The 22,619-nt window shown below is 45.1% G+C and overlaps 1 protein-coding gene across 6 annotated transcripts in view; it reads left to right on the forward strand.

Annotated features, from left to right (window-relative positions):
• Nucleotides 1–6,614: 6,614 nt before the first annotated feature.
• Nucleotides 6,615–22,619, forward strand: part of MICAL3 (microtubule associated monooxygenase, calponin and LIM domain containing 3) — a 243,144-nt gene continuing 227,139 nt past the window's right edge. For all 6 annotated transcript variants that reach the window (XM_084809267.1, XM_084809261.1, XM_084809264.1 and 3 more), the window contains exon 1: nucleotides 6,615–6,786. The gene's annotated coding sequence lies outside the window, so the exon portion shown is untranslated. The remainder of the gene's footprint in view (nucleotides 6,787–22,619) is intronic.

A 22,619-nucleotide genomic window follows, 5' to 3' on the forward strand; every position in this document is an offset into this window, starting at 1 on the left:
TATGCCAGGTGTTTAGAATTTAGAATTTCCCCCCTCTATTATGTTTGCATCTCCTTTGAACTTGGTTGCTGTTCTCCTAGTTCTGTGTATCTATTGCTTGTGTTTAATGCCGTGAGACAAGTCTGCTGGAGCTGAACAAAAGCACCACATTTCCCACCCTGCTGAACTTGGATGGATTGCATGGATGTGACTTGTGTGGTTTGGCTTTGAGGACATAGTTTGTGCGAAAGATTGTGGTGGTGGTGATAGGGAGCCAGGAAAGAGGGTGGAGGGTGGCAGTTCTGTGCTTTTTAAAATTGGAGTAGTAAGTTCAGCCTTGTGGAGTTGCAAATACATGACAATAAAATCCATGGCCTCAGATTACATTCACCACTCCTTAGATTCTGACAAATTCCAGTAGCTAAGTTGGGTTGTGGCAGCTTATACACCACAGTAAATCAGAAGCCTCTTAAGGAATATCATTGGGTTACCCAGTTGCCAACCCAGAGGCAAGAGAGGTACTCCATCCTCAAAATGGCCTCCCTGTGAAGCTATTTTGTTTGTTTATTGCATGCTTATCCTGCCTTTCCTCCAAGGAGCTCAAGGTGGCATACATGGTTCTCTCCACAAAACATTTTATACTTGGAACAACCCTGCGAGGTAGGCTGTGTTGAGAGATAGTGACTGACTTAAGGTATGCCAACAAACTGCATGGCTGTGTTGGGATTTACAGTCCTTGTCCATCACTGTTTACTATTTTTATTTATTTCAGAGAATTCCTATACCACTTTTCTTATTTTTATTTATTTTTAAACCCCAGCAGTTTACAAGATAATATCATTATAAAATACAATAAAACCAATCATTAAAACAATAAAACAGTCATAAAACAATAAAATCTCTTTAAAGTAAGTTGGCAATGCTAACATCAGAGAAAAGCCTGGGCCATCAAATGTGTCTTCAGTTGTTAGAGGAAGCACCCCACGCTAGAAGCCTGCCTGATCTCAATGGGGAAATAATTTCACCTTGGTGGGTACCACAATTGAGAAAGCCCTCCTCCGCACCATAGCCAAATGAACTTCAATAGGTTGGTATGGTTAGCAAGAAGGAAGGCTGAGCGCCGAAGAATTGATGCTTTCGAACTGTGGTGCTGCAGAAGACTCTTAACGAGTCCCCTGGACTGCAAGGAGGTCAAATCAGTCAATCCTAAAGGAAATCAACCCTGACTGCTCATTGGAAGGACAGATACTGAAGCTGAAGCGCAAATATTTTGGCCACCAAATGCAAAAAGTCACTGGAAAAGACCCTGATGCTGGGAAGGATTGAAGGCAAAAGGAGAAGGGGACGGCAGAGGATGAGATGGCTAGATAGCATCACCAATGCAATGAATATGAACTTGAGCACACTCCGGGAGAGAGCGCAGGACAGGAAGGCCTGGCGTGCTATGGTCCATGGGGTCACGAAGAGTCGGACACGACTTAACGACTGAACAACAATGGTTAGCAAGGCCTCCCCCTCAGAACATAAAGACCTGGGCAGTCCATAGGAGAGGAGGCAGATTCTCAGCTAACCTGGTCCTGAGCTGCGATAACAACTTGAACATGGCTCAGTAGTTAATTGGCAGTCAGTACAGGGCTTTCAGCACAGGAATCATATGTGCTCGGTAGGAAGCTCCACTGAGCAATCTAGCTGCCACATTCTGCATGAGAGGCAGCCTCTGAACCAGTCTCAAGGGCAGCCCCACATAAAGCATATTACAGTAGTCCAGTCTTAAGGACTACTGCACGGATCACTGAGGCCAGGCTATGTGAATGGTCATAAGCTGTCACACTATTTTACTTGAGCTGGTAATAGGCATTCTTTGCCACTACTACACCACTTTGGCTCTCTCTTTTCAAGATCAGGGCCATAGATAATCCTTGCAAAGACCACAGAAGTAATTGGGCTTCTATGGCAAATTGGGTTAGAGGTGTCAGGTTTTGTTCTGTGAGAAGGGAATGCAAGGGAGGGAGACACTGCAGTCAAGTGTGGTTTTTAATAATTAGCCAGGGCCTTCCTTCCACTACAATGGAGTGTGAAAGTAGCTGTGGAGATTGAAATTTGTTTTTGATGCGAATAACCCCCATCATAGGATTAAACGCACAGCATTAAGTCCTCTTCAGAGACCCTGGCTGAAGTGTGAGGTTTGCTGAGTGTAACTGTCATCTTTAGGCAAGCATTTGCTGCAGTTCCTTATTCCTCTGGCAGGAATCGCTTTGCTCTTGATTAGCATTTTTATTATGATGACGGATAGACGGGGGGGGGCAGGGGGGACAAAGTCCTGCTTCCGCAGCTGTAGCAGTATAAGGCCTGCATCCCTCCATCATAAAGATAATGTATGTTTCTGCTACTGAAAGCGTTATTAATTTTTAATTTGGTCTTCTCCCATATGTGATCTCCATCTTGTTTGCTGGCGTTTTGTCTTTTAAACAACCTGGCATTTTACAGCAAGGGGTCAAGAACTCGAATGCTAGCCCCAATAATTCTGGGATTAATTACACAATTATGCAGCAGTCTGGTCACAAACAACTTAAACTGGAGTTGTAGTCGTTAAGCTAATTTACTACCACTTGGAGAAGGTACTGAAGAGCTGGACTATATGTCACAATTGTACTTAAATGCTGCTGGCCACATTCTCCAAGTGGTGATTGCTCCATGTAATGGCGGTAACGTGTAGAATAGCCACGACAGCAAATAGGAACATCTGTGGTGTGGAGACTCTCTATGCAATGCAAGTAATTCCTATGGCTACTTGTAATGTGACATGGAGACATGGCCATGCTCCGTTTGCTTTTCCAGTGGCTTCCATGTGGCCTTTGTAATGTATAGACTAGCCATAAATGGTGAGGAAAAATAAATAGGGCACCCATATTCTGTCCCACTCCAAAGAATAAAGATGCATTTCAGATTTTCTCCTTCATTTTTTTCACATTCAATGTTCACTTTCATGTTTTCCTTAGTTCAACAGAAACTTCTATTTTTCTGAATGGCTAAGAAAAATAATGTTTATTATTTAGAAAGTCTTCTCCCAAATCAGTGACAGATGGAGTTACTATTTTGGAGGGCTCCACAATACCTCTTCCACTCTGCCATGTAAAGTTGAACACTCATTCTGGCTAAACAGCCCTAATTTGTGCCCCTTGGTTTCCTTGTGCCTGTGTACCACAGTCCCTTAGTAGTTTACACCTCCTCCAGAGTCATTAACACTTTATTAAACCTCACCCAACAGTTCTCATTGTTTAATTCCAAGTGCATTAGAATTAGCTCAATAGCAATTGCATCTATTGTGGTACTCCTAATGTATGAACACCACATAGATGAAGAATATGCACGATTCCTACTGTTATAGTGAGAGGTCCAAGGGCAATGTTACAAGTTTTAGGTTTTGTTTGGATAAGAGAGCACATGATATGCCTTATATTTATTTACAAATATACAGGCAAAGCATAGTGGAAGTAAGTAGACTCCTAAAAGTAGCCAGCAAAACTGCTTCCCATCAGATTCTCAGGGAGCCACTGTTATAACTCTGTACCTCTGCTTTAGCTCCCTTCTTCAGCTCAGCTAAAAGCTTTTGGCCTTCTGCTCCTTGCATTCCCTCTTTGAATTAAAATTACAAATTCCAAGCTGTTTCTCTGCTGCCTCTGACTAGCTGGAGAGTATTACCTTTCCAAATGCAGTGTTACATTCCAAACGCTGGAAGGAGATTCCCAGCTATCAAGGAACATTCTTGCACTTTTAAAAATTCCCTGACCAATCATCTCACAGTAATCAGGACAACTCATATCATAACACCACTGCCTGAATGCTTTAGAAGAGTCAGCACAGTATATTGGCAGCTTGTATGGGATAATAGCCAGCTCCTATTTTTCTCTGCTGCTGGCTTTATCACGAGATAGAGGAGGAGAAAGCAGAGCTGAGGAAGGAATTAGCTTTAAAATGCCCTCCCTCCATGGGCTTTCAGGCAGAAACACAGCAAAACAATTTGAAAAATATATACAAGTGATCTGAAATTTGACTCTACTTCACTACAATCACTCCTACATGCTGTCTTTTTGCAGAAATTATTCCTGTGGCTCCTATATTTTGGCATGGGCCACTTGGATAGGGTGCATGCCATACTTTCATCTATGTACTTATGGTAAGAAAACAGGAACCTTGTTTGTAAGTTATCAGTGATAACTGCCCATCTAATATTGAGGTATGCAAACATTTTAATTGGTGTACTCTTATCTTTTAGCGAGGAACTGTAGGACTTGTGGTGGAGATGTCTCTAACATAGAATTAGCCCCCCCCCCCAACTACAAATCCCAGAATCCCTTGGAGGAAGAAAGCGGAATTCTAGATTTGTTTCTTCTGTAGTCCAAACCTCCAGGGAAACCTCCAGGTTTCTTGATCATTATCACAGTAACACTGCAATCCTGTTATTTTAAAGCTGGGTTGAGTGTTGTGTTTTACTTTGACCTGAAGACTAGTGACCGTTTTGTCTTTTACTGTGTAATTGTATGGTTTTTATATTGGATTTGCTTTTTAATGTTGTGTACATCGCTCTGAGCTCAAATATTTTGGCCACCTAATGCGAAGAGAAAACTCACTGGAAAAGACACTGATGCTGGGAAAGATTGAAGGCAAAAGGAGAAGGGGATGGCAGAGGATGAGATGGCTAGATAGCATCACCGATGCAATGAATATGAACTTTAGCACACTCCGGGAGAGAGCGCAGGACAGGAAGGCCTGGCGTGCTATGGTCCATGGGGTCACGAAGAGTCGGACACGACTGAACGACTGAACAACAACAACATCGCTCTGGGACCCCTTGTGGATGAAGGGTGATTTATAAGTTTCAGATATAAATAGGATTAAGCTCCATTGGGTTTTACTTTTGAACAAGTGTGCATAGGATCAAGCTGTAAAGTCACATGTCTTTTTGTCTGTTTCTTTGAGAATAATGTTTAAAGCCATGTTAGTGTCTTATTATGACACTTTAAAGATGAAGATATTTATTGTAACGAACTGTTTTGGATAATACTTAACGCATCTGATGGACTCTGGTCCATGAAAGCATATGCAAGCTGGTATAAAACTGCAGAGGTATGTAACCCGTTGCCTTTCAGAAGCTTTGGACTACAACTTCCATAATCTTTGACCATTTGCCATGCTGGCTGGGGCTGATAGGTGCTGTAGTCAAAAAAGGGAAACAAGCTGGATGGCTACCCAAAAGAGGGCCTTTTCTGCTGTGGCACCTGATTGTGGAATGAGCTTCCCAGAGAGGCTCACCTGGCACCTACACTGTGCTCTTTCCAGCACCAGGTGAAGACCTTTTTATTTCCTCAGGCATTTTAGTCTTCTGGTTCTGTTTTAAATCTGTTATTGTATTTTAAACCTCTGCATTGCTGCTAGGTTTTATTTTAGTTTTATAGTGCAGTTTAAAATGTTTAAATTTTATATTGCATTTTATGCTGTATTTTATGGTTTTATTGTTGTGAACTGCCCAGAGAGCTCCTGCTATTGGGCAGTATAGAAATGTAAATAAAATCTGGAGGGCCGTGCCAGTTTCCCTGGGGGTAAAGTTGCAATGAACTCTACAGGGCTTCCTTCTGAGTTAAGACAGTATTGCCCTGTAAACCTTGGTCTCCAAGGAGCCACAAGACTCTTTTGTTGTTCATATTTGAGAATGCTTATACCAGCCTTCACCAACTTGGTGCCCTCCAGATGGGTTGGACTACGACTCTCATCACCACAGCCAGCAAAGCCACTGGCTGGGGAGGATTGTGGTTGTAGTCCAACCCATCTGGAAGGTGCCAGGTTGGGAAAGGCTGACTTATACTCCCCACGTTTTGAACGCCCAGTTTCTAACATCCACCCCCACAAAGCGCGGCAGGTTGTTTTCAAAGGCATGGTTTGTACTAGGAAATCCTTTCCTAAAGTCAACCTGGCGCCGGGTTCCGTTGCCAGCTCTTCCTATTACAAATTGCCCAACGGCGGAGCCATTTATTTTATTAATCACATTTCTGACCCGCCCAATACAGCCGAAGCTCTCTGGGCGGTTCAGACCAATTAAAACCCACAAAATGCAGCATAAAATACAACGTAATATTTAAAAGTTTTAAACTGCAGCTGCCAGAGGAACGCTCCCCGCTCCCCCCCCCCCCATCATCACTTCGCAGACCCGGCAATCGCCTCTCCCGCCTTGCGCTTTTGGGGCGGCTGCTGCTGCTGCTGCTGCTGCTGCATTGCAACGGCTCTGCAAATCCTTGGATGGCTCCGGGGTCAAGGTCGCTGCTCTCTTCCCACACAGGAGGCTGCGACGTACGTCAGCGAGCAGGGCGTGGGCTGCTTTTTTTCGCGCGCTCTCTCCCTCGCCCGCCCCCCCCCCCCGCTTTTCTTGGGACTTCTCCAGACACCTGACCCGCCCTCCACCGCGGGCCGCTGCCGCTTTAAACCTCTTGCGCCTCGGCCCCCGCTGCAGTCCTTCGAGCCGTCCCTGGCGCGCCTCCCATTGGCCGCCGGGCTGCGCCTCCCTCCGCCTTTCCCCGAGCCGCGGCCAACCGCCGCCGCCGCTTTTGTATCGGGGTTCGGGACGTACCACCGCGCCGCCCGAGAGAGGGGGCGCGGGCGGAGGCAACCGCTCCTGGCGACGGCGCTGCTCGGCCTCGCCGGGCGACTTCCCGCTCCCTTTCACCCCAGCGCGCGCGCCTCTTTGAGGAGCGGAGGACGCGAGCCGGCCCCGTCCCGGCCCCTCGTGTCCAGCAGCGGGGGACGGCCGCCGAGGTGTGTGCCAGCCTCGGGCGGCGGCAGCGGCAGCTCCGCCCGCCTCTCCCGCCGGGCAAGGATGCGGAGCGCGCGACGCGGAGGGCGCTGAGCGCGCGCGCGCGCGCCCTGCCAGGCGCCGGGGCGCACCGGGGCGCTGCGGGCGGAGCGGGGCTCGGCGCGCCGCGCGGGCTTCCTCCGGGACGGGGCGCCGGCGCCACCCGTCGCGAGCGGAGGGCAAGTACGGGAGGCTGCAGCGCGCCGGCCCCAGCCGGGGAGAGCGGGGGGGGGGCGGCTTTCTCTCGTGGCCGGAGCCCAGCGCGGGCCGCCCCGGGAATGGTGGGGCTCCGCTAAGGGTCGCCTGTCCCCCGCGTGGCCCGGGAAAGGTGATGCTTTGGGGCGGGTGTACTTTTGCGCCGAGGGCTCCGCGCTCTACTGGCGGCAGAAAAGGGCAGCGGTGTCGCGCCTCATTTATTTATTTGGGTCCAAGGGGCTTTTGGGGGGGGGGTTTAATCTTTTTTCCTTGGAAAAAAGCAGGAAGCCTTCCTCTCCCCCCCCGGCCCGCCCGCCCGCCCTCTTGCCTGCTCGCCTGCTTGCCCCCGGTCCTTAGATAATAGCAGGCGCAGCGCCCTCCGCCGTCGCTGCACACACAGAACGGAGCTTTTCCCGGCTGTTGTGCGTTGCTGCGGAGGAAGGAGGGGACGCGGCTGAACCGTCCTGTTCGCCAGCAACGTATGTATGACTCAGAACCCGAGAGCGGACCTCTGCACTTCGCATTGATTATTCCGGGAGGAAATACCCATCCTTTACGGATTCCTCATTGATGTAATCGGGGTCAGCGTGGAGTAGAACCCTCCGCTTCGCCCTTCAAGTATGGGAGAACCTCCCCCCCCCCACTTTCCCCCATCATCGCGACTGTGGCCGGTAGCTGGAAGATCAGGGGTAATTGAACAGCATTAATTGATTCCCCCCCCCAAAAAAAAAAACAAAGCATGCGTATAGCTATTATGATAACTGCGGCGACAGAAGTCGAAGCCCTGATCTAGGCAGGCAGCCAGCAGTGTGCCATGTCTGAGGATTGTGTGGGACAAGATGCAAATGCAGAAATGCTCAGCCTTTTCGTTCCCTCCCCCCTTTCCCTCTGTGCTGGCATTCAGGGGTGAGGGGGAACGAGGAGGGCAATGAGATGCTTAGTAGGCAGTGTTGAATTTCTAAAATAAGCAGCCTTAAGCTTGCCAGGTTATTGTGCTTCTGCTCTGGAAGTCGTAAATCCACTTTTGTGTGTGGGCTGGTTATGTGGTTAGAGAAAGGCGTTCTGTTCATGTTTAAGGGCAGTTTCATCGTTGCAACTGTACATGCCTTGGGGGTGGGTGCAGCAGGAGATTCCTGTGCCAAGTCCTCATCAACCCCGCCTGAAATCAGAGCCTAGTACAGCCTCCTCTAACCTGGTGCCCTCCAGATGTGTCGGACTGAGACTCCAGGATGCTGGCTCAGGATTATGGGAGTTGTAGCCCAACACATCTGGAAGGCTGCCCAGATGTGGCAATCGAATTTTGAGGCTTGGATAGCCAATAGACAGCAATCCTTCCCAAAGTTCTGTCCAGTATTAACCGTTCTTAGAGGAGACCCAGGAAAATGAATGGGACTTAAATTACACTAACGTTGGGTGCGACACTTTTAAAAGACTTCATCTCTGGATGTAGAGTATAGTAACTTAGGCCCTCATGTTACTGGGGAAGAGTTTGATCTGTTACTAAGGGAATGTTTTTTTAGCAAGAGCAATCATTTGCAATTTGATCCTATGCAAAAAATGTGTGGACATGACTAAAGGCAAGCTCTACTCACGGTACTGTGGGAGGCGCGCGCGTGTGTGTGTGTAGACAGTACAGTTGTCCTTGAACAAAATCTCTGTGTGTGAACCCATCACTGGAAACAGAATAAGTCTGAGAACTAGGGAAGTATATGTTGGAATCTGGAAAGGGCAGCAAGCAAGCTTAGTTTTGTAACTTACTGGTTGTTTTGCATGGATTTATTTTAGCATAGCTTCTTGATGGGGTTGCATTGTTTCAAACTGAAGTGAGGTTTGGTAGGTAATGAACTCCTACTAAACAGTAAAGCTTCTCTTATGCAAAGCCTCCTTTGTCCTGGACCCAACTCCCCCCCTCCCCGATTTTTGCATGTATTATGTTCCACTGTTTACTTCAGACAGTCCTTATACCACACAGTAAACATCATTTCCCGTGAGAAATTTGTTCTTGTGCTGTATTTCAAACAGCTTGTGTGTGTGTGGAAGGGCTCTCCTTGCCATGTGTACCTTGCTTAGATGTGCCTGGAGAAGGTAACTTGCCAGCCCCTTCATCCTGAGCAGAATGAGAGAGCAACAACTGTTGTGATTTATTATCTTTCCACTGAGCCAGATGTGATGGGTATACATTAACCCAGGGAGAGATGGAAGGGACAGGTCTTTGCCAGTTCTCTTGTGTGGGAAACTACGTTGAGACATTTTGTGTTGTAGTCAAGTGAATTATGCCAAATACCTACTTAAACCCTGGAGTGTGCCAGATGGGTTTTCAAGCATCTTCGTGTTTAGGAACTGCTCCACCTTGGGGAATTGTGGCTGAAATTCAGATTGGAAGGGGTGGGTTTTCCCTGATTCCTTTCTAACATTTGAAGCGAGGATTTAGAGATCTCTGTCATGTGAGGGCTCCAAGTTAGTGTGTTCTAGCTGGTATTGACTTGGGTTCCTAGAGGTGATTTAGTTATATGTGCAGACATGCATGTGTGCAAAGATGTATGTCCCTATCTTGCAATGCAGGGGTAGATGTTTTGGAGCTACCATGATTAACCATTTGGGGCTGATGGGAGTTGTAGTACCAAAACCTAGAGGGCGTTAAGTTTCCCATACCTGCTGCAATGCATATTGTATTTACTCACAATCTCAAATCCTGACAAGTCGGTCCAACTGTCAATGGCTGTGGTGGCTTGGAATGATGGGAGTTGTACTCTTAACACATCTGGATGGCAACAGGTTGGGGGAGGTTGATGCAGAATTATGCATCTGCATCAGGGCTGGCCCAAGGCATTTTGCTGCCTGAGGTGGAGCAGCAGAGGTTGCCCCTCAGCCACCCAAGTCAGGGTGCTTAGGACACAAAGGCAGGCACGTTATTTAGACACATGAGGCAGAAAACTCCACAAATGCCTTTCCTCATCTCTAGCAGTAAAAATACGATATTAGCAGCGAAAATACTATATTAACAAATTGAATAACTAGCAATTAAATCTGCGTTTGCCTCACTCTGGCTCATGGTACGGCTGGCCCTGATCTGCATAGAGATTTCCATCCCCAGGGAGGTCTCCTGTGAACGGATCTTTACCAGTACATTTGTCACTTATTGGAGACACCCCCCTCTTCATTCTTCCTTCTTGGACCTGTGTGGCTGCCATCTGCTGTGTTGCCTAGGGAGCTGGGGAATGGAAAGGGAGTGTTTGTCCAATACCCATTGTCCAATAAAGGTACGGTTACAACAGTCTTATACGGTAGGCTGATAGATTGTTATTTATCCAGTTCGTACCAATTAGTTTTACATCTGAGCAGGGTTTTGAATACAGTATTCCTATGTTCTAGTCTAGCACCTAGCAATTGTGTCACACAGTAAATCTGTGTCTGGGCTGTACGATTTCAGGCTGGTGGGAGCTTATATGAATGAATGCTTCTCCATACAAAAATATTCCCTGCGTGTGGAAACGCAAGTTGCCATGGAAAGGGTGCCTTCTCCCTGGGATGCTGTTTTTTGTATGTGGGCAACATTCAATCACATGAGCTTCCAAGGCTTACCATCTGCTGGTTATGAGAACTAGGTCTCAGAGGCAGTGTGAGGTGGCCAGAACGGTATGTCGTAAACGAACAGCTGTTGGGCCCAGCAGGCAGTAGTCTGCTGGGTTTCTTCTTCATTTGAGATATGCCTAGCAAGAACCTTTAGAGGTTGCTATTATTAGTTTGTAGGAGAAATTATTCTCCTGTGCTATACCTGTAGCGACATTGGTCTTTCTGTCTGTCCTTCTGGTCCATGAGCACATCCAAAGGGATTTGAAAGATGGCAGGTTAAACCCTCTTAAATGCTGGCAAAAGTCTTATTTGTGTACAGCTCAGTTCTTCATGTTTTCTCAGAAGTAGTTCCCTCTATGCTCAGTTAAGCTTACTTCCAAATAAGTGTGCATCAGATTGGCGCCAACAGTTCCCTTCCTGGCAGTCTGTAACTCTTCATAATCCACATGTTAAAGATAAAGTTTATTATACTGGGTTGCAAGCTCCAGCAGGTTTTAGTAGTCATATCTGGTGATACTGACTTCATAAGGTTATTTCAGGTTCTCCATTGTAAAATCTGGGTACAGTATAGCTGGAGGGTGAAGAAGTCATTGGTGAACAAATTATATTCTTTCATTCTCTTCCTCAGAATGTAAAGCTCGTAGGTTCTGTCTCCCAGGTATTAGCCAAGGTGTTAAATGTTAACTTGTGCACAGAGGTCTGAACATAACTTCTGGGCATGCAGAATCTTAAACGTGCTTCTCCAAGTGCAGCAGTGCTCTTACTCTGTATTATGAAAGGTGCAGCTCTTAGCTCATTCAGTTAGAGAGCAATCTAGACACTGGCTAGAGGGCTATAGGATTTTTCGGTTTACTGGCTCCGAATTCAGAGACAACGCTCCAGGAGACCGTGCTCGCTGCCTCCTCCCCCTCCTAGCCTGCATGGAGAGAACCACAGCAGTTGCCTCCCCATGCTCGTAAAACAGAGTGGGGAGAGGGCAAAAAGGGGGCATTCCTGGGGGTGGGGAGGGGAGGGGAGGAGACTGCAGAAGCTCTTTTACTCTGCCTGGTATGGGGTCTCCAGGGCCGATTCCACCCCATCTCTGAAGCTTCAGCTAGATGCGCGAAATTGCACATCTAGCAAAGGGGCTCCCTCCATGTGCCTGCTGACCTGCATAGGATAGTCACCAGCTTCTGACTTTGGAGGCTGGCAACTATCTCACTAGGATTGTGCCCTTAATGATGGAATCTTACAGTGAACAGCTTACTGTAATTTATGATAATTATTGGAAGCCTTGTTTATATGTCTCGCCACATAAAGAGGCAAGATTGGTGAATATTCAAGACAAGGCCTTTTTGGTAGCAGCACAGATGGTGGAACTCGCTGCTAAGGGAGGTGAGATTGGCTCTTCATTACTTGGCTTTAGGTTGACAGTAAAATAGTTCTGTTCTGTCAGGCATTTAATGCTATGTAATGCTGTTTCGTGTCACTCTTCCATTTTAATATTAATGTATCTTTCAGATGTTATTGGATAGTATGGCTTTTGCTCATATGTGTGTTTTAATTATACATTTTAATCTATGTCACGCTGGGTGCCTAGTAGGCAAAGGGTGTATTTATAACTTCAGTATTTAAATTTAATTTATTAAACAACAAGCAACCCTCTTAAGTATCTTCACTTTGGGGCTATTCAAATGACACTACAGCCCACCTTAGGTTACCCATGGTGAGGGTGAAACTGTGGCGTGTGTGGCTTTGATTTTGAATATGCACCCTCCACTCGGGTTATTGTGTAAACCCAGCAAGTGTGGGTTATGCAAAAGTTAAAACAACTTATTATGCTTATTGAGATATATGGACTGCTTATATTACTGTATATTTGCAATAGAGGTGTTGAATCTCTCCCCCCTTTTCCCTTTTTATTAATGGTGTTGTGAATGGTTATTGTGAGTGCTTTTCTGTTGTGTTTTTTCTCTTTTTTTTTCTTTTTCTTCTCTCTTTTTTCTGTCACTGTTAATTATATTTTTAAAAATTAAGAAGAGAAAACAAACTGTTCGATCGTCAGCCAGACAAATCCTGGGTAGGGCACAATCAATGGGTTAACCATGAGTTAAATAAATTGTGGATTAACGTTATGTGTGAACCAGGTCGTTGCTTCTCTGTGACAATAGGGCAGCTTGGACAATCACTGATGGAAGCTTTGCCCTGCGACTACAGAATTCCTTTCTGCATAAAAATACAGTTATCTGTGACGGAGATAGTGTCTGTCTCCTGAGAATCCTTGTGGCTTCCTCACACACTTTTGTTAGAGGCATGGTAAAAGTTTATGAAATCTTAGCTCCCAGTGGTGATGGTGCTTGGAGAACTTCTAATTGGAGAGAAATCACTGGCTTTTAACATGAAAATGCTGCAGGTTATGTCTTAGGTAACATGGCATATCTAACCGCTGTCTGGAATGAAATTTATGAACAAGGCTGAACATGTTAAGACTCCTGAATCATTGCCCAATTAGAAAAGCAAGTGAGAAACAGTATCTGACACAGGCTTAAGGTTAATTACCTGCTGTCATAGTTCTTTAAAAAAAAGAAGAAGAAAAAGGTTGAATCTTAATCTAGCCTTTTCAGCTTCCAAACTAACCTCAGCATAAAATAGGGAACATCTGGAGATTCGGCTTTATATTGGCTGGCTTGGCTGGCTTTAAACATGAAAATCGATCCATTGCTTTGCTGTTGGTTTATTTTCCCTTTTCACCTACTTTCACAGCACTGTTAAGAGTTGCAAAATGTGAACACACATTCATAAATAATCTTTTCTTTAAGAGTTCAACATGTAAGGTCAGTGTTGATGATGATGATAGTCTTTCATGATTGAGACACTTTTTTTCAAAAGCTAAATTTGGAATAAAATATGAGCTAGTGCTTGGCAGAATCTCCTTGAAGCAGTCAAAAATCAACTGTGGATTCAGTGATAGAGAGATTTCAAAGTTCTTCTGTGTAGTGGGAAACAAGATTCTTTGGATAAAACTAAGCTATATATACTGTTTTTCAGCAGTGCAACTTCAAGTGTTGTGCTAATGTTTCTGTTTGGATTCTGTAGAAGTGTAGACATCGAGACATATTTACTTAAGATCTTGTTTTAAGGTGTTCAGTTACATACAAGATAGTAACATAGGTACAATAAAATCCCTTTATTGGGACATTATGGGTGCAAGGTGGGTGTTAAGGCAGAAAGATCAGCAGATGCTCAGCAGATGCTTACCAAACCCTGACTTTCTTGGGCCACAGACTTGGCTCTTACAAGCAGCTGTAGAAGTAGAAACAATTAACATATTATGCAAGGTTAACACACTTGAACTATTGTTTTTGGGAATCCATATGGCTAAAGAGTGGTAAAGTAGACACCTCCCCCCCCCCCCCCCGCCGGCAGTAACTTAAAGGACAGAGTGGCCATTCTAGTATGTCTTAGTGATTGTATGAACATTGTAGGATAATGAATGCTAAATTAAATGTACAGATTAATCACATTTGTAATATAGTTTCCATAAACCCTTAACACAGGGCTTTGGGCTTCATTCAAGAGTGAATACTATGTTTTTTTTTTTTTTTACCCCTGGGTTTATTGGGTTTAGGGCCTCATGTGGTGCAGAGTGGTAGGCGGCAGTATTGCAACCAAAACTCTCCCCATGACCTGAGTTAGATCCCAGCAGAAGCTGGGTCTTGGGTAGCTGGCTCAGGTTGACTCAGCCCTCCATCCTTCCGAGGTCGGTAAAATGAGTACCCAGCTTGCTGGGGGAAAGGTAGTCACGACTGCGGAAGGCAATGGCAAACCATCCCGCTATAGTCTGCCATGAAAATGCCAGCGTAAGCAGGCGTCCCTCTAGGGGTCAGTAATGACCTGGTGCTTGCACAGGAGGAACCTTTCCTTTCCTTGTTTTATTGGGTTTGCTGGGATCCAAGGTGTGTGCCTTCCTAACGTTCCTGACCTTAAATCTACCCCTGCTTGTATACACTGCTGCACTTTGACTATATGATTCTTTTCTTGTATGTCAAACATGAGAAAAACGTAGGATAAAATTCAGCATAAGGCCTACTTAGAGTAACCCTATTGATTTAAGTCCCATTCATTTCAATGGGTGTACTGTAGATTGGATTTATATTGGATTGTACCCTTTTTTTAAATCTACCCTTTCTTGGAGCTTGCGTAGTGACCTTAGGAAATGCTCTTGATTAGTTTCCCTGAGGTTCTCTGAGTGGGGAGAGCGAGCAGGCTTATTTATTTATTTATTACATTTATATCCCGCCTTTTTTCCTCCTTACGGAACCCAAGGTGGTGTACATAATCCTCCTGTTCTCCATTTTATCCTCACAACAACAACCCTGTGAGGTAGGTTGGACTGAGAGTCAGTGACTGGCCCAAAGTCACCCATTGAGCTTCATGGCTGAGTGGGGACTAGACCCTGGATTTTCCGAGTCCCAGTCCAGCATTCTAGCCACTACACCACACTGGCTTAAAGTCATGTTGGGAATGTCTCTGAGTTTGAAAAGATCATATCTAGTCTAGCATAATTTTTAGGAAAATATAAGTTGGGAAGTCCCTGTCTACATATCTCACTGCAGCTACACACCCATTCAAAGGCCTTACATAGGTCACTATTCTTTCAGTTTTACCAGTGTTCCTATTTGCAATATAATAATAAAAAAAAATGCCTGCCTTTTAGGGCTATTGTAAGGATTAAAGAGATAAAAATGTGAAGTTCTTTTGAACACTTGAAATATTCTATATAAAGGCAAAGTATTATCAGGAAAAGAGAGATTATGCAGAATTTATTTCTGAATTGGGGTTTTTATGCGAGCTTTCTTATAAATACCTACTCTCTACTTTCTTCTTGATATGGTTCTGTAATTGCAGGTGATGTGAAGTTTGGCACACCTCATTAAATTAAGGGTGACTCTTGTGTCCTTACTTTATTTGGCTTTCAAACATTCTGTTTGATGCACAAGGCTGGAAATATTTTCTGTTTAGCCCCTCAAGTATACTTCATTAATATCTAGGCTTTGAAATTTTATTGTACGTATAAAATTTGGCAGACAATCTGCGTACAATAGCCTTCTTTTCTTGACTAGTTAGGACACTTTACAGCACTTGTGTTGTGGAAGAAAATGTGTTCATCATGTGTTCAGAGTTTTACTAGTGGGCACCTTGAACAGCTGAAAAGATTCCTAGCTTTCTTTCCTTAAAAAAGGAGAAAATGTTCTTTGTGGCTGACTCTTGTAATAAAAAGCAGGCAGTTCTGCTGACTGTGGTGGTGTGCAGAGATGAGCCCAGTAGCAGACAAAGAGCAAGAAACCTGTAATTAAGCTCAGCACTGGCTTTTTTGGAGGTTGTGGGCAGTAGTGAACCTATCAAAGCATGCTGCTTCCCTGGCTGAAATCTGCCAGAAGTACAGCAGAAGTGAGCAATGAAGATATTCATTAGGATTCAGGGCTACAAAGATCAGCAGAAGTGCAGCTTCTGATCAGCAGCTTTCTCCCAAAAGAGGGTCTATGACCCCCTTGGCAAAGGCGAAGTACAGGCTGAAGGGGCAGGATTGCAGCTTGAGATCGACAGGCATATGGTCAAGGAACACCTCATTACTTTGAATGAGTTCAAATCTCCAGGGCCAGATGAACTGCATCCTAGAGTCATAAAGGAACTGGCAGAAGAACTCTCAGAACCGCTGTCTATTCTCTTTGAGAAATCATGGAGGACCGGGGAAGTGCCAGATGACTGGAGGAGGGCTAACGTTGTCCCTATCTTCAAAAAGGGTAAAAAGGAGGAACCTGGGAACTACAGACCAGTCAGTCTGACATCAATCCCTGGGAAAATTCTGGAGCAGATCATAAAGCAATCCATCTGGAAGCACCTTGACAACAATGCCGTGATTACTCGAAGCCAACATGGATTTGTCAAAAACAAGTCCTGCCAGACAAATCTGATCTCATTTTTTGATCAAGTCACCTCCCTTGTAGACCGTGGGAATGCTGTAGACATCATATACCTCGACTTCAGCAAAGCTTTCGACAAAGTGCCCCATGATATCCTGATGAGCAAACTAGCTCGAAGTGGGCTAGATGAAACAACGATCCGGTGGATCCACAGTTGGCTACAGAATCGGACTCAAAGAGTGCTTATCAATGGGACCTTCTCAAGCTGGGGAGAGGTAACGAGTGGGGTACCGCAGGGCTCAGTCCTGGGCCCAGTGCTCTTCAACATTTTTATTAATGACTTGGAGGAGGAGGTGCAGGGAATGCTGATCAAATTTGCAGATGACACAAAATTGGGAGGGATAGCTAATACTTTGGAAGACAGAAACAAAATTCAAAGTGATCTGGATAGACTGGAGTGCTGGGCAGAAAACAACAGAATGGCATTTAATAGGGACAAATGCCAAGTTCTGCACCTAGGAAAAAGAAACCAAATGCACAGTTACAAGATGGGGGATACGTGGCTCAACCACACTACGAGCGAGAAGGATCTTGGAATTGTCGTCGATCACAAGCTGAATATGAGCCAACAATGTGATGTGGCTGCAAAAAAGGCAAATGCTATTTTGGGCTGCATTCATAGAAGCATCGCTTCCAAATCCCGGGAAGTACTAGTTCCCCTCTACTCAGCACTGGTTAGGCCTCATCTGGAGTACTGTGTCCAGTTCTGGGCACCACACTTTAAGAAGGATGCAGACAAGCTGGAGAGGGTTCAAAGGAGGGCAACAAAGATGATCAGGGGACTGGAAACAAAGCCCTATGAAGAGAGACTGAAAGAACTGGGCATGTTTAGCCTTGAGAAGAGAAGACTGAGGGGAGATATGATAGCGCTCTTCAAGTACTTGAAAGGTTGTCACAGAGAAGAAGGCCAGGATCTCTTCTTGATCATCCCAGAGTGCAGGACACGGAATAATGGGCTCAAGTTACAGGAAGCCAGATTCCAACTGAACATCAGGAAAAACTTCCTGAGTGTCAGAGCAATACGGCAATGGAACCAATTACCTGGGGAGGTGGTGGGCTCTCCCACACTGGAGGCCTTCAAGACGAGGCTGGACAGCCATTTGTCAGGGATGCTCTGACTTGGATTCCTGCATTGAGCAGGGGGTTGGACTCGATGGCCTTGTAGGCCCCTTCCAACCCTACTATTCTATGATTCTATGATTCTAAGTCTGATAGAGTATAGATTAACAGGTGCTGCATTGCCGTCTTTCTCCTTTTACTACTATAGGGTGGCTGAATTTTTTTCCCCCCTCTCCCATAATATTAGAACCCGGGGTCATCCCATGAAGCTGATTGGTGGGAGATTCAGGACAGATAAAAGGAAGTCCTTCTTCACACAATGACTGGGTTTGGTTGACACAATAACCCATGATGGGTTAAATAAGCCACTATGGTTTATTTAACCCATTGTGGGTTATTGTGTCATCTGTCGGGAATTTTTTAATCCACGATGGCTTCTTTGGCCAAAATAAACCACTCTTAATAACCCATGGCCAGCGGTAAAGGGTTATTTATTTAATGGGTTATTGTGTCGTCTGGTGATCGGTGTGGCTTATTCTGATCGCCTATGGAGTCACTTGGAAAGAGCAGTCAAAACTGTTGTGGCCGCTCTGCTTCAGCCTGCTGAGTTTTTTTCTGAGATCTGACAAGCAGCCAAGGGCCAACCACAGCCAAACAAGCACAGCCTTCCCTGATACAGCACTACAGTTACAAAATGACAGCTTTCCCTGAGTACAATGACAGCCTCGCGTTGTCGCGCTACCCCTCTACCCCGCTACGTGAAATTACACAATGACTGGCTTCCCTGATTGCTACTTTGAAACTGTGCAACTTGGGAAATAGGGGAATAGGGAAAGAATCACTCACTTTTCCATGAAGAAGTGCAGTTTTGCAATAATCCACTACAGCATCTAGAGGTTCCCCATAAAGGCACCCCACCTGTGAAATTTCACCCCATTCCTGCAATTGTCAAGGAGTTAGTTATAGATCCCACCCCCCTTTTCCCATTATGTGCAGTTTGCCCTGAAGAAGCAAAATAGCTATTGGGTGTGTGTTTGTGTGTCTGTGTGTAATTTCGCTTTTGTGCAATTTCGCTTTAGTGCTAAACTACTATAGTGAACAGAAGCAGCTCTGACAGCAATGTGAGGTGTGTGTGAAATGTACAGCTCCACAATATCGCTAAATGTAGATGCACAATATCGTCTATAGTGCTTTAGAGATTTTAAGACAATAAAGCCTTCATGCCAGCAATGGGAATTGGCAGGGGGCTTTTGTGCAATTTTGCTTTAGAGCAAGTGTTGGGGTGGGAGGTGAAATGCGCAACTCCATCTTACTGTTGTCAACTTCGGACAATAAAGGTGTCTATGCCAGCAATGGCTATGCGGGGAAATGTGCAATGTGCAATTGAGGGTTTTGTCCCAATCCCCCAAACCCCTTGTGCCACCCCTTTTCTGCTGCACCTGGGATTTTTGCTCCTCTGGGGTAATTGCGCAGGGTTTTGATGGTGTATTGGGTGGTTCTTGACCAGGAGAGGCTGTGTGTGAAGTTTGGTCCCAATCCTGCAAACCCCCAAATGTGATGTAGTGGTGAGAGTGTTGGACTGGGAGCTGGAAGATCCAGTTCTAGTCCCCACTTGGCCATAGAAGCTCACTGGGTGACTTTGGGCCAGTCACAGACTCTCAGCCCAACCTACCTCACAGGGTTGTTGTGAAGATAAAATGAAGAGGAGGAGGATAATGTAAGCTGCCTTGGGTTCCTTGCAAGAGGAAAAAAGGCAGGATATAAAGGAAATAAATACATAAGTAAATACATAAGGTTTTATTGCCACCACCCCTTTTTGGTGCACTTGGAATTTTCGTTCCTCTGGGGTAATTGCACAGGGTTCTCGTGGATCAGGTGCCTCCCAACTAAGAGAGGCTGTGTGTGAAGTTTGGTCCCGAGCCTGCAAGCCTCCAAGGCTGCCACCCCCTTTTTGGTGCACGCGGGATTTCTGCTCTGTTGTGAGTAATTGCGCAGGGTTTTGATGGTGTGTCAGGTGCCTCCTGACTATGGGAGGATGTTTGTGAAGTTTGATCCTGGCCCTGCAAACTTCCAGTGCTTTAGAGCCACCTTGTCGGGGTGATGCTGGAAGTGCCGAATTAAGTCCCTGTACTTCACCCTATATCTCTCCCTTCTCATTGAGATATTGTGGAAGGTTAAAACAGGCTGCTGAGATGTTGTCAATGGGTGAAATAGCACCAGTGCTCAGGCAGGAGGACTGCAGTGGGACAGGGGGTGGGGGTTAACTCAGATTAGCTTATTAGCCCAGTTGTGTGGTGGGGCACATGGACTGTTTCAAAATAAGCTAATGTGAGTAGCTTATTAAGCCATCATGGCTCAAAGTGATGTCCAAACGCTTCCAGTGCATAATTAAACTATAGAATTTGCTACCACAAGACGTGGTGATGGCCGCCAATTTGGATGGATTTAAAAGGGGGCTAGACAGATTCACGGAGGAGAAAGCTTTCAACGGCTACTAGTCCTGATGGCTACATGCTACCTCCAGAGCCAATATGCCTATGTACACCAGTTTCTGGGAAACATGGGCAGGAGGGTGCCGTTGCACTCATGTCCTGCATGTGGGTTTCCTGTGGGTAGCTGGTTGGCCACTGTGTGAACAGAATGCTGGACTAGATGGACCCTTCGTCTGATCGAGCATGGCTCTTCTTATGTTCTTATGGAAATCTGTCTGAATGTGACTGCACTAGAGCCCTCTTCAGGCATTCTGAACCTGAATAGGGCAAACATGTGAGGAGACCAAGCACTCTAGCCCTACTCCTCTCCCTCGTCATGTTTTTCACCATTTACACATGGAAAGCGACAGTCTGAAGTGGAGACCCTTCTCTATCGGATGAAGTCCTCCATGTGAGCCAGAATGCAAATTTTATCCTGTGCCTTTATGCATGCTGGTGGTTGCAATCCTGTGCACACATACTTGGTAGTTAATCCTACTGATGTAGCACTGAGTAAGCATGCATAAGATGAGGCTGCACGTGTGGAAAAGGTTTCTAATCTGTATTAGTGGTTGATTGTGTGGAACTCACAGCTAGATAAGATTTTCGTAGGTGTCAGAAAAATGGAATGCTTTCATTTAGGATTGGAGAGAGATTTCTCAGATACATTCATTAAATTGCTCTGTGTGGAATAGTTACAATGTCTAGGTACTTCTGGGATTTTGCCTTTCAAAAAATATGCCACAAGAAATTCAGAAGGCTGTATCAGCATTGAGAATCAGAATCTGATAATTTTGAGATGGCTGGCAGTGCACACAGATAGAAGAATGGAAATAACTGGGAAAGGTGGAGGAGAGAATTGAAACTCTAAAAGATTGGGGAAAGCTATAATCATATCTATTACATTTATTTATGACATTTAGGGTGCAATCCTATGCATGTTGAGACAAAAAAGCCCTACAACTCCCAGCATTCCCCAGCCAGCCATGCTGGCTGGGGAATGCTGGGAGCTGTAGAACTTTTTTACTGACTTTCTACTGAAGCACTCACATAATTTTGAATGTGTAGGACACTCTTTCCTGATTCCAAGAGCAACGTCTTTAGGAGTTTTTTTCCTAACTTTAATGTAGAAAATAGCCTAAAGTTTAAGACATATTTCCTCCCCTTGCAGGGATGTAAAGGTCAATTTACTAGGGTTGCCTTTGTGCAGAATATTGTGTAATGCTGCCTTCCCCAATCTTGTGCCTTCCAGATGATTTGGATAACAATTCCCATTAGCCCCAGCCATAATGGCCAAAGGCCAGGGGAGATTGGAGTTGTAGTCTAAAATATTGGAAGGCACCAGGTTGGGGATGGCTGTGTATCTGGCAAATTCACGTGTAACTGCCTATCACTATTATGGGAATAAAGGGCTGACCTTCTCAATATACATATAAACACATGCACATATATATATACTTGTTTGGTCAACAACTGTTGCTTCACGTTTCTGGACATGTTGTGCAGCTGCTAATTAAGTAGCACAGCAAGGCAAGCAAATTAGCCCTTCTGTTATCATCACTTAGATCCTGGAGGATTTGGAAGTGAAGCTTACAGAACTCAAGTGGTTAATGAGCTGTTTTTTCCTACAGAGTAGAGAACATGGTGTGCCTTCTGTTAATTATTGAATTATAAATCAGATTTTGGAATGTTTGCTGCAATTGTATTCAGAAGAGCTTCAAAAAACAAACTCTCTGATTTTTTTCTTTGTTTATCGCCAGTCTAGTGGCCTTCACAAAATTAGCCAATGACCTGGGTCACACATAACACTAACCCATCGTTTACTTAACCCATGGGCTGTTGAATTCTGGGTTGTCATGATGCGCACTAGCAAACCATTATTTGCTAACCACTGTAACAAATCATGGATCTGGTTTGCACATAATGGTGGCAAATCATGGATTAACCTTGAGTACGGTTTGCTGTGTTCAGTGAACCCAGCCATTATAGATTAACTGTGGGTTGTTTAACCCACAATTAACCCATTGGGGCTGTTCGCATGCAAGAACTCATCGCTTTAAAAACCAGTGGATTGTCATGGACAAGCGGGTGCTCTTTACAGCACAACCCATGATCAGCTCCTTTGTAGGTTGTGCAGTGTGACATGTGAACCCAGACTGCTGGATTGTTTAGGGGGCTTGAATTCTCAAAATGGCCGCCTGTATGGTGGGCTGTTGATTGTGTGAACCAGGCCAATGCATAAGCATGAACTCAAAGCGTAGAGTTAAAAATATCAATAGGTAAAAGATCTAGCAGTTACTAATTTCTCTCAAGGTTTTCCCATTTGGCAGCAAGACATAAAAATCCATTCACAATGAAAAAACCTTCATTGTCTTGTTCTTAGCTAGTTGAAAGTGTTTTTTCCCCCCTAGTCCTTTCATTTTCAAATTGCACGTATAATATATATAAAAGGGGGACTTTCCAGTCATTTATGACTGGTTCATACATTATCTGCCTCTTTGGGTGAAGTCAAGAAGACTTCCTTCTCACTGATTT

This window comes from Heloderma suspectum, chromosome 7 (assembly GCF_057233095.1).
Source record: "Heloderma suspectum isolate Gila_16-S chromosome 7, 16-S_ref, whole genome shotgun sequence".
Taxonomy (NCBI): Eukaryota; Metazoa; Chordata; class Lepidosauria; order Squamata; family Helodermatidae; genus Heloderma; species Heloderma suspectum.